This window comes from Cibotium barometz, chromosome 31 (assembly GCF_041138505.1).
Source record: "Cibotium barometz isolate CiBa-2024 chromosome 31, ASM4113850v1, whole genome shotgun sequence".
Taxonomy (NCBI): domain Eukaryota; kingdom Viridiplantae; phylum Streptophyta; class Polypodiopsida; order Cyatheales; family Cibotiaceae; genus Cibotium; species Cibotium barometz.
In genome coordinates, this window is record NC_141076.1 from 50,641,100 (window position 1) to 50,652,962 (window position 11,863).

An 11,863-nucleotide genomic window follows, 5' to 3' on the forward strand; every position below is an offset into this window, starting at 1 on the left:
CGCAGCGAGGGTCAAAATAAACATTGAAAAAAGCATCAAAAAAGTAAAAAGTGTTTTTGACACTTTTTCCAATGCTTTTTTGACGGCTTTTTGGATGCTTATTTTGACTTTGGGGATTTTTAACAGATCGATGCCAAGTCACTTATCCACATTTTTTGTGTTTTTGTAGTTTTGGGAGAAATAGCTTGTGGAGAAGGTGCGACCCTCTCTGCACCTACCCCCCATCTCTTAGGGATTAACCTAAGTCCTTCCCCTTGCTCTTGCTTCTAATTGTGTGTGTGTGTGTGTGTGTGTGTGTGTGTGTATGTGTGGTGTCTGGGTGTAGACCCGCTCTTTCAATGTTTCTAGCATGTTTTGTTTGTGTTTGTGTTTGTTTTGTAGGGTTTCCATTGATTTACTCTCACAAGTTCTCCTTGGTCTCTCATGCTACAAGCCTTCCCTCAAGACTCCAGAGCTAGTAGATAGCCCTTGCCTTTTACCCTTGGTCTCTCATGCTGCAAGATCTCCCTCGAGACTGTAGATCTAGTAGATAGCCCTTCCGCCCCTGACTTTTGATTGTGTGTGTGTGTCGTGTGGGGTGTGTGTGTATATGTGATTTCACAGTTTTGCTAATATGTCTTGTTTATGTTTATTTTGTAGGGTTTCCACTGATTTACTCTCACAAGCTCAAGCTCTCTCTTGGTCTCTCATGCTACAAGCCATCCCTCGAGACTCCAATTAGCTTACTTTCTCTCTGGTAAAAAGTGCCCTAATTGCATTGCCCTGGTTTGTTTTTGTATGCATCTACTTGCTGTTGAAGTTGCCCCCTCGATGTGGGATTTGCGTAGGTAGATCCTTCACGACCATGCTCCTCTCCTTAGAGTCATGCTAGAAGCATGGACACAATGATGCCACACACGTATGCCCCAAACACTATACACTTGCATAATCATATAGATAACCACCTTTATTTGTGTGTGTGTAGACCATGGATTGCACACCAAATGGCACACCTGCATATAGCCCCAATATGTTTGTGTGTGTAGACGATGGATTGCACACCAAATGACACACCTGCATATAGCCCCAATATCTCCATCATCGTGCCTACTCTACAGTGAATATCTCCCAAAGAGCTTTTTAATTTCATCTTGAGCCGCGAGTAAAGGGCTATGTCTCAAGCAAACTTTGGGTGAAGGGATGGCACTTTTGCACAACCATTATAGCCCACCATCACACAAGTGATGGACACCCCGCCCATGGCTCGCTCGACTGATTCGAGCCATGGAAGAGGAGATCGCTCATCGAGTTGTTGCCATGGTGGTTCGTGTGAGCGCGCACCCATTTCTAGTTGTGAGGGAACACCACGCTCACACTCATCCCAACGCTTCAACAATAGTCCCTCTACCCCCAATCTGGCTCGTAACCAATAGTGAGTAGCCTTTTAAGATTCTTTTACATGTTCATTTCCATTAGAAAAGGCATCAATAAAGGCCCACCTATAGTAGTGTAGGTGTAGGGTTCATTGGCTGGGTTTACCATGATTGTCAAGTGTCATCATGGAGTAATAATTGACAGGAAAGCATGGTGGGTGGCTGATGTACTAAAACTGAGGGTGGGTTGGATGAGCTTGGTGCTTTTCCTTATGGATATGATAGATTTTAAAAGCTTTGAATTAGAAGTGGATATTTCATTGACATAGTATAGCATGTAGCTTGCATCTCAAGTTGTTGAAGTATTTGTATAAGCAAGAAAGAAAAACGTTGTTAATCCAGTGTCCACAAGATTTTGAGTTTAGATTACTCACTTGGGCTTGAAAATGGAATGTCAAGACCCAATGACAAGGCCAGCTAGGCATGCCAAGAAGTTCGAGGTAGGGGGCTCACAAGTATCCTTATACTTATTCATGATTTAATATGATAAATATGAAGATTCATTTTGGCTCTTTGAACTTTGTCTTCAATTTGTCTTGTAAATTTCTTGGTCTTTTAGTTAATCAAGGTTTTAAGGATAAAATCAAAAGCAATGGGTGGAATGGATACAATGATAAAAAATTTATAGCATTCGTATTACTCTTGATATTTATGTCAAAATTTGATGGCAATATTAAGACCCCATAAACAATTGATTTTCATGAAAATGTTGCGAGTGCCAATAAAATTATATCGAGGCTTTTTTTCATTCTTGGAACATTTTTATTTTGTAAGCATTCATTCACTACATTTCAAAAGTTATCACGGCTCTATAGTTTACATTACATAAAGTAATATGCAAACACATTTGAGCATGAAAAATACAAACAGGTAATCCATAGACACATTTGAGCATGGAAAATACAAATGAGTACAATTCATTCCCACCACAAGGTAGAATACATCTTCTACACGGCACTACTTATTTTTGTTTCTTATTGAGGCATTCTCTAATAAAATGGATTTCTCTTTCAACAAGAAAGTATCAAAGAGTTATTTTCTCATGACACATTATTATTGGGTGGATGTGGGTTGGTGGGGTGATGTGGTCAATGTGGCATTATCATAGGGAGGATGGTGGTGGAAGCAAATCAAAAAAGTTAAAAATGTGTTATCAATGGTAAAAAAACCTCTCATTTTGAAATGATAAATTCAACATGTGTAATAATTGCGGACGCTAAAAGAAGGTCAAGAGAGCGATTTTGTTATTACATGCTAACATTAGCGTTGAAGGGACCTTTTTCTCAAGATGATACAATTTGCACATTAGGTGTAATAATGATATTTATACCTGATCAATTTAGAATATATTAACATATACCTTTAAGTGGAAAGGACTTTCTGACGCCTTGTAGAAGTAATTATAAAGCCACCTAACAAATTATGGGGATAAAGCTTGGTTGGAGTAGAGTTTATTTTCAACACAACTTTTAACATTATTATGGGAGGTTAGGTGGACGTGGGAAATCGTTTTGTTAATAGCCAAGTGCTACAACAATCAAATTTATTTCAAGAAGTGTAGTATTGTCTCCTATTACTACATTAGTTAGTCTGATACTAACTAATAAAATGGAAGCTTTTAACCTTGGTAGCATTTAATAATTATGTTGAGAATAAAGCTAATTGTAGATTAGGTTCTCTCTCTCCTGATGGATATGAAGGACACATATGGAACTTCGATTTTCAAATAATATGATGGAATAACTTTTAAGGGGAAAAAAGTATTAAATTTTTATTTTTTGTATATAACTTTCAAGGGAAAAAATATTGAGATAGTTTACATGTTAAAAAGTATCATAAAAGAGACTGGTCGATGTAACATCAACCGTAACTAGTCTTCGGTAAATTTAGGAAAAGAAAAGCCTTTCTTTGTATGTAGATCACTAAAAGTATAAGCATTTCTTCTTCTTAAAGCCTATGGTTGTTGCTGCAAATACAAAAGCATTTTCTTTCTTCTTCTCAGAACTCCTTTCATATGAAAAGTGATCTAGTTACATATTCTTTGTGTGAATGTAAGTATAATAGAATTCATGGGGCACATATCACCCCAAAATGGCCTGATGTTTAAAATGATTTTTTTAATTTTACTAAGCTCAATTTCTTTGTGATTTGAGAAAACAAATAGAAAAGCTAGTGGGCACGAGAAGAGGACTTTTTGACTCGTGAAAGAAGAGGGTTTCAAAAAAGTGAAATATTTTCTTGGTGGGATGGATCATAACATTCCACCTGAGCGTGAATGAAGGTAAAGCAAGAGAGTGGGAAGAAAAGCACAACATGGGGCTTTTTGTACTTACCATTGAACAAGACAAGGCACATATCTCCAATTGGTGTGAACCACTAAAAGGGGATCGTATTCATCCATGAGTCATTTTCCTTGAGTAGTTTTTTCATACTTGTACTCATAGCATATCCAAAGTGCACGAAGGGACTATGGTTGTGATGACCAAGGCGAGCGTGGGGGCGTTGGGGTATAAATTAAGGGGCCGGCCGGTATTATGAGGGATGCGCATCAGCTGCTGCTTCTGTGTGCACTTCTTCCTTCTACTGTTCTTGTGTTCTGTTGTTGACTTGGGCGCCGTGCAAGCTCACCATTATAATGGCGGCGAAGCAGCTCTTTCACTCACGGTGCTGACGGACTTCAAACGGCGCCTCAACAACGGCACGTACGCGCTGTCAAGTTGGGGCAACCAGTCCCGCCAATCAGGCGACGGCGCCTTGTTCTACTGCAAGTGGGTGGGAGTGAGCTGCGACAGGGGGGGCGAGGCAAAGTGGTCGGCTTGGAGCTTCCAGGCCTCGGCTTGCAAGGCGCCATCGCCGAGTCTCTTGCCAACCTCACTTGGCTCCGAACTCTCGACCTGTCAGAAAATGTGCTAACTGGAGGGGTCCCGCCAAATCTACCTGCACGCCTTGAGAAGCTAAATCTGGCCCAAAACCATCTGTCTGGGGAGGTCCCCTCATCTCTGAGCAGGCTATGGCAATTACAGGAGCTCAGTCTTGACCGCAATTGGCTGCATGGGAGTATACCAGCTGAGCTGGCCAACTGCACCCAGCTTGACACCCTCAACCTGGCTCAGAACAACCTCACCGGCAGCATACCGGCTGCTCTCGGCGACCTGCCAAGCCTGCAATATCTGCTTTTGTGGTTCAACAGCCTCACTGGCGCGCTGCCGGCGTCGCTGGCCAACTGCTCACAGCTATTCCAGGTCGAAATTTCCATCAACCCCAACCTCAAGGGCTCCATCCCAGCCGAGTACGGACGCCTGCAACAGCTGGGCGTACTGCGCCTCTTCGCGAACCAGCTCTCCGGCATGCTGCCGCCGACGCTGGGCAACTGCACCGCGTTGATGGAGCTCTCTCTCATCTCCAACCGCCTGTCCGGGGAGCTACCGCCCTCGCTAGGAGGTCAACTCTCATCACTGCAAGTGCTCAGTCTGTACAACAACAGCTTCACAGGGCAGATCCCGAGCGGGCTGCAGAACTGCTCAGGGCTGGTTTTCATGGAGCTCTCAGAAAATGCATTCACGGGTGCGATTCCGCACGAGCTGGGCGCCATCTCTTTCAGCGCACATGCACAGGACTCAGAGGGACTTGTTGCCCCAAGTCCGGGGTATCTTGGCTTGCAGAAGAACTCGCTCAGTGGCGAGATACCGACCACCCTAAGCAACTGCTCTGGCCTGCAATTTTTGGATCTGGCTTTCAACAAGCTGCAGGGATCCATTCCCGAAGAGCTGGGCTTGCTGGCAAATCTAGAGCAGCTGTACATGACGGGGAACCAACTGACAGGGCATATCCCTCTCACGCTAGGTAATCTGTCGCATCTAGAGCTGTTGTTCCTAAACATGAACAGCCTGAGGGGGGCCATCCCGGATGCCTTAACCAGCATTGCCAACCTTGCCAACCTCGACTTGGGCGTCAACCATCTGGAGGGTGCTATACCGACCCATGTCGGATCCTTGGCCGCCCTGCAGAACCTTGTGTTGCTAGAGAACAACTTGTCCGGCCCTCTGCCGCCGTCCCTCGCCAACTGCTCACAATTGCAGCACCTCAAGCTCTCCAGCAACTCATTACGCGGCTTGTTGCCACCCTTCCTTGCAAAGCTCCCCCATCTCCAAGAGTTGGATCTGTCTGACAACCAGTTCTCCGGTCACTTGCCGGTGACATTCTCCAATGCCACGGCGATTTTAAGCTTGGAAGTCGCACGAAACAGCATCACCGGCATGATACCCAGCGTGATCGGGAGCCTGTCTGGTCTCCAATTGCTGGACCTCCAAGGAAATCAGCTGGAAGGGCCCATCCCAGGTGAGATTTCCAGATGCACCAAGCTTTACGAGCTAGATCTTCAAAGTAACGCCTTGCAAGGGGCCCTTTCTGTTGATCTGAGCCGGCTCTCTTCTCTGAGAAAGCTGCATCTGCAGGAAAATGCATTGCAAGGGAGCATTCCTTACAGCCTTGGCAACTGCCATAACTTAGAGGATATTGATCTATCACATAACAACTTCACGGGTGCCATCCCGACCTCGCTGCTCACCCTTCCCTACATCCAATTAAACCTCATCTTATCTCATAATTCCCTCACCGGATCGATACCCAACGAGGTAGGAAAACTGGTCTTTGTACAAAACATCGATTTTTCTTTCAACAAGCTTTGGGGTGAGATTCCTGCTACCTTTGGTGAGTGCACCTCCCTTCAAACATTGAGTCTTTCACACAACAATTTAAATGGAACAATTCCAGAAGCATTAGGTAAGCTCAAGAACCTTCTCCACCTGGACCTCTCCATGAACAACTTGTCAGGAGAAATACCTGTTGCGCTTGCTGACATACCAAAACTCAACTTCTTCAACGTCTCCCACAATCAGCTACAGGGTCCAATCCCTGCTACAGGATTCTTCACAAACCTGACAGCTGCATCCTTTTCAGATAATGCCGGGCTTTGTGGCCCACCACTAGCTATCCGCTGCCCTGCAATGCCTACCCATTCTGAGGTTAAGAAATGGGTGATTACTCCTATCGTTTGTAGCGTATTTGGGGTCACACTAATCGTCTGTGGTTCTTTCCTGTGGTGCATCCGATCCAAATTGTTTCCAAACGTTGGGCAAAGGAGGTTCTTCCAAGGTAAGGCACAGCTGCTCTCGCATGAACCTTTCCAAAGCTAGTATGTATTGGCATTACTCTACTGGCTTGCAGGCTTTGATGATATGAATATATATAGCATGCTTTTTTCTAGTAGTAGCACTTGAAAACCTGACTTTCTTGTGCTTGTTGCTTCATTCCTAGATCCACTCGAAAAAATTTCATTTCGAGTCACTTCTGAGGAGCTTCTGGCTGCCACAAGTGGATTTGATGAAAGCAACCTCTTGGGAAGTGGTGGTAGTAGCAAGGTGTACAAGGGCATACTAAAAGATGGACTAATGGTGGCTGTAAAAAGATTCAATTTCGAAAATTACCCTGAGGAACTAGAGCGCATCTTCCGCAAAGACTGTGAGACATTAGGCAAGATCAGGCACAGAAATCTTGTACCTATTCTAAGCACCTGCTGTAATCTCGACATGAAAGTCCTAGTTCTAGAATACATGCCCAATGGAAGCCTCGAAGAGATTTTGTTTAATCAAGGCCAAACGTTTCGATTGGAGTGGGAGATGGTTCTGAGCATAGCACTGGATGTTGGGAAAGCATTAGTGTACTTGCACCATGAGTGCAATGTGCCTATTATTCACTGTGATTTGAAACCAAGCAACATACTTCTTGATGAGAACAATGTGGCACATGTAGCAGATTTTGGCATAGCAAAGTTCCTAACCCCCAACACCACCTCCTATTCATCAGCATCCCATTTCAAGGGATCTATTGGATATATTGCACCAGGTCTCTCTCTCTCTCTTTATACACACACACACACACACACACACACATATATATGTATATATATACATACACACACACACACACACACATATATATGCATACATGCATGCACACATACATACATATAACCAGAGATATATATATAGACAACTAGATAGATAGAAAGCTAGTCGATGTATGTGAACACACAAACACACATTAATACATACATATAGATACATAGATACATAATTAGGCGGGTGACAAACAGAAAGCTAATTGATGCATTTGCTCCTTTTGTTAAGTGTCTTTCCTAGGAGAAATTCCAAATTCCTCAAATACCACTATAGTGTATACCATAAATTTATATTGTTATCCTTTTGCAGAGTGTGCTACACTTTCTCACCACTCAACCAAGGGAGACATCTACAGCTATGGAGTTGTGCTACTCTGTATGTTAACTCGAAGGCAGCCGACAAGTGAACTCTTTGACAATGGGGTTGACATGTCAAAGTGGGCCAAAAGCTTCTTTCCAGAGAGGTTCCTTGATGCACTTGACCCTAGTTTGCGTGTTGAAGTGGAAGCTTCAAGGTGTGACACAGAGGTGCTTTTGTTTATGAAATTGGCTCTCATGTGTACTAGGCAGTATCCATCAGAGCGCCCAACATCAAAACAGGCGCTGCAGAGACTGCTACAAATTAGGGGGAATAGAAGTACTTCCAACTTGAGAAACTTGGATATATTGGAGAGAATCGAAGAGTCAATCAAACCTCGTCGTCACCTTTCAGATGATTACTCACTTTAGAGGTGAAGTCTTACTACCTGTGATACATCTTAGTGGCTTCCTACAAAAAAAAAATTTACATTAAATATAGAAAAAGCCAGAAGATGCAAAGTATAAATATTAGTGTGCAAAGCATGGAGAAGCCATAAAAGTTTCTCAAATAACTAATAAAAGCCATAAGAAATCTCAAAGAAGCAAGGGGAATACTTTGATTATGTGAAAAATCTCTTCTTATTAGTTGTAGGAGACGTGCTCTTGTCCAGGTGATCATCAAAGTGTGTACAATTGTATTTATATTTTTACATATGTGCTCTGAATGATGTATAAGAGGAAAATCATGGTTTGGTATACATGATGTATGAACACAACTCTATTTTAGAGTTGTAAAAACTTAAATATTACATATGTGATCTTAATGATGTGTAAGAGGACAATCATGGTCTGGATTGGGTCAATGTTAGAAATAGACTTTTTTCGAACAAGTGAGAAAAAGAATGACCTTCAAACTCCACCGGTTTTTATAGAGAAAATACATAGGTTAGTCGGTTTTATAAATAAAAATGATAAAAATTTGACTATTTAAATTCAAGGCTAGGAAAAATCACAATCGGTTTTTCTCAATTTAAGCCGTGAAAATTACACCACAGGATGGGTTTTTTTTTTACACTAGATTGGGTGGCAATTTTTGTATCCAATTTATTTATACTTCGAAAATTTTGCATAAGTTAAAATTATTAATATTTCTATTGGTGAGTGCAAGACAATCTAAAATTATCACCTCGATCCTAAAAGAGTAATATATGGTATTAGATCTTAAGGTATCATGTTTGAACTCACCACAAGAGTGCTCCTTATGAGTTTCCTACGAGCATGACCCCATAGAAAGGAGTTTTGGGGTCTATGCCAATTTTTTGCACTGTTTGATGAGGTGTCCCCATAGTGAGGATGCAATAATATTTGATTCTTTGGGAAGAGTAACCTAAGAGAATGTCAAGGCTGGTAAAAGAGCGGGGGGAGGGATGGTATGCTCCCACATTTTACTCCCCTTGATTGTTAGCCCTTGACTGGTAGCCCCGGGCTGAAAATTGTTCTTCTTCTTCTCACAATAAAAGAGGTCTACAAAAGAGAGAAACTGACTAACACACATACTAGAGTGGACTAGTCGGTGTAGTCTAGTTGTAGAATCTATGGTAAAGATATGTCGGTGCCAGCTACTAAACCCGTCAGTGATGTAAATGTCAAATGGTCATACAGGCGCCTCGTGAGTGTCAGGCTTCAGCTCATGTTGAGCTTGACATCTCAACACTCCCTCTTAAGCTCAACTCTAGCTTATGTACTCCAAGCGTATCTCAAAATGTGTGGAGCTTCTTAGTTCCCAAGGCCTTTGTGAAGATGTCAATGATCTGATTCTGTGTGCTGACGTAGGCCAACTCGATGTCGCCTGCCAAGACTCCCTCCCTAATGAAGTGGTAATGTACCTCAATGTGTTTCATCCGTGCATGGAAAACTGGCTTTCTTGCCAACTATATACTCTAAGATTGTCACAATATATGACAACCTTTCTCTCCACATGCAATCCAAATCAAAAGTAGCTTGTGTAACCAAGCTACCTCACATGTTGCCCCTGCAACTCCTCTGTATTATGCCTCTATACTCAACAAGGCAAGCATGGGTTGCTTCTTGTTGCTCCATGTCATAGCAGCACTCTCCAATCAAAATATAAATCCACTAGTAGATCTTCTGACTGAGATGCTACCTGCCCAATCTACATCTGTGTACCCATAAGGCTCCAATGGTACACCTACTACATAAAACAATACATAATCAATAGTGGCCCTCAAATACCAAAGTGTGTGTCACATACAGTCAAGATGTGGTTTGCATAGAACCTGCATAAGCTGGCTCTCTAAGCTAACAGTGTAGCTCAAATCTAGCATGGTAATTATGACATAGATCAATCTCCTCACCATTGTCCTATACATAGTGGGGTCCTCCAACACATAGCTTGCATCTGCACTAAGCTTGCCATTTTGATCTAATGGCACCGAGATTGGCTCACAACTAGCCATCCAATACTTGGACATTATGTCTAATACATATTGTCTCTATGACAGCCAAATACCATCAAGTGTGCAAATGACCTCAATGCCCAAAAAGTAGGCTTGATCTCCCAAATCCTTCATATCGAACTTCCTTTTGAGAAGACTTTTGACATGCTCAATATCTTCCAATTTGTCACCTCCAACAATAAGATCATATACATAGATGGTGATCACAATACCCTTATCACTCTTGTGTACACACAAAGACTGATCCGCATCTGCCATATGAAAGCCAATAGTGACAAGGTACTCAGCAATCTTGTCATGCCATGCTCCTGGAGCTTGCTTCAGCCCATACAAGGCCTAACGAAGCTTGTTGCACGAAGGAAGATCAATACAAGGATGCAACAAAAAAGACACTTAGGGCTCTTGAAAAGAGTTCCAAGTTGTAGATGAATGTGGGAGTGGGCTTGACAATAATCCCACATGGGAACTTTTGGGAATTCTAGAGTTTTTGTATAAAAAGTGGTCCATTTGAGAGCTAGAGGGAACTCTTTGGTCATTTGGTTGAGAGGCTCATAGAGAGAGCTTTCTCCATAGCTCCTTCTCATGTGCTCTCCCAAGGCTCTCCATCTCCATTCTTGCTTCAATCTTGTACTCTCTATTCTCTACATTTTCAATGATATGAGGTTATGGCCCACACACTTGCTAATCTAGATTTCTTAATGATGTTTTGATGCTAAAATCTAATTTGTGAATTGTAGAGTGCATGTGATGAAGCTTGTGCATGAAATGATGTGTAGTTGAGGCTTGTGTGATAGCTCTTTGCATGTTAGATTCTTTGCATAAGTTGCATTTTTGTGCTTAAGTGTAGCCTAATCTTGATAAGTTGAATATGTTAGATTGATTGCTTGAGTGTTGAAGAAGGATTGAGTAGGACTAGAAGTCATTAGTGTGTGGTTAACTAATCTTCTCCCATTCGGGATAGTTTCTATGCGCTAACTATTCACGGATTGACAAAGTGTGTGGGTTGGAGTGTAGCCTCCGCTATGCTATGATGTCCCAAACAATGGCGCCGCTGCTGCCGGGGAACACACACACCTAAGTTAGTGAAGGGTGTTAACCATTACTTCTTACTAAGGGCTCCATTGATTGCAAAATCGTGGATTAGGGTAGATTAGAGTAGAGTTTGCAAGGGCATTGAGTGTGCGATCTCAAGGGCGCCTTGTGTGTTTTCGGTTTTTTGATTAGAAGCAAAAAAAAAAACCCATTGCGGTAGAGAAATCCCGCCATTTAAGTACTTTCTGTTTTTGTATTTTTGACGGGTTTGGCGAGAGGTAGGTAGGAAGTAGTGGAGGTGGCCTTTTTTTTATTGTTTTGTTGTTTTGTTGTTTTGTGGGGAGGCGTCTCCATCAAGCGCAGCAAAGAAAAATAGACATATATATATATATATATATATATATATATATATATATACGTGCATCTGTAAGGCGGCCAGTTGAAAGCCTGCAGTGAAGGCGGCTTATATATTTTTATATACTGACGTGGCAGTAGCCTGCAGTGTGGGTGGCGTTGTCTGCATTGAGCGCTGCATCGAAGGGGGCTGCATCGAGCGCTGCAGTGGGAGGCTGTAGGCTGTCGACAGTGTGCGGGCGGCCAGTTGGCAGTGGGAAGGCGTCGAAGAGGAGGTCTGCGATGGAGGCGTGGAGAGGCCGTCGAAGTGGAGGATGCGTAGAGGCGGC

General features: G+C 42.6%; 1 pseudogene across 1 annotated transcript; it reads left to right on the top strand.

Annotated features, from left to right (window-relative positions):
* The first annotated feature begins 3,953 nt into the window (after nucleotides 1–3,953).
* LOC147620994 (uncharacterized) lies at nucleotides 3,954–8,495 on the top strand (annotated as a pseudogene). The gene is made up of 3 exons (XR_015270045.1): nucleotides 3,954–6,566; nucleotides 6,729–7,316; nucleotides 7,682–8,495. The product of XR_015270045.1 is annotated as an uncharacterized LOC147620994 (transcript).
* Nucleotides 8,496–11,863: the final 3,368 nt, after the last annotated feature.